Source organism: Penaeus monodon, chromosome 19, assembly GCF_015228065.2.
Source record: "Penaeus monodon isolate SGIC_2016 chromosome 19, NSTDA_Pmon_1, whole genome shotgun sequence".
Classification (NCBI taxonomy): domain Eukaryota; kingdom Metazoa; phylum Arthropoda; class Malacostraca; order Decapoda; family Penaeidae; genus Penaeus; species Penaeus monodon.
In genome coordinates this window covers 14,844,175-14,844,608 of record NC_051404.1, presented here as the reverse complement: position 1 = coordinate 14,844,608, position 434 = coordinate 14,844,175, and positions in this window count along the sequence as shown.

The following is a 434-nucleotide window of genomic DNA, read 5'->3' as shown; positions in this document are numbered from 1 at the left end:
TGTTCATCAAAACCGCAATACGTGACTTAGTGAGTGAACAAAACAATAGTATAAAACTGTTCAAAGTGGTTTATGATGTTGACCCAAACATATCAATTTTCATTATAGACATTTCCGCCAACGGTGGCCCTTAGAAATGAAATAACATAAACGAAATAAGAATTTTCTTTCATTTTTTTTAAGAAACATTTTCAGTGATATGAAAATATATACATATATAGAGATATTAATCCACGCTCTCCAAACCAGATGGCTTCGCACGCAAAATCTACCGTGAATGTTTGTAGGCTTTTGTCTTTAAAAATATTTCATTGTCAGGCTTTTTTCGCCCCCCCCCCCTTCCAGCCATGATGATAGGCGAGAAAATGAAAATGAATTTGGAAAATGTGGAAAGCTTTTCCTTTTGTTTAATTCTATCTGAAAACTAAATTTCT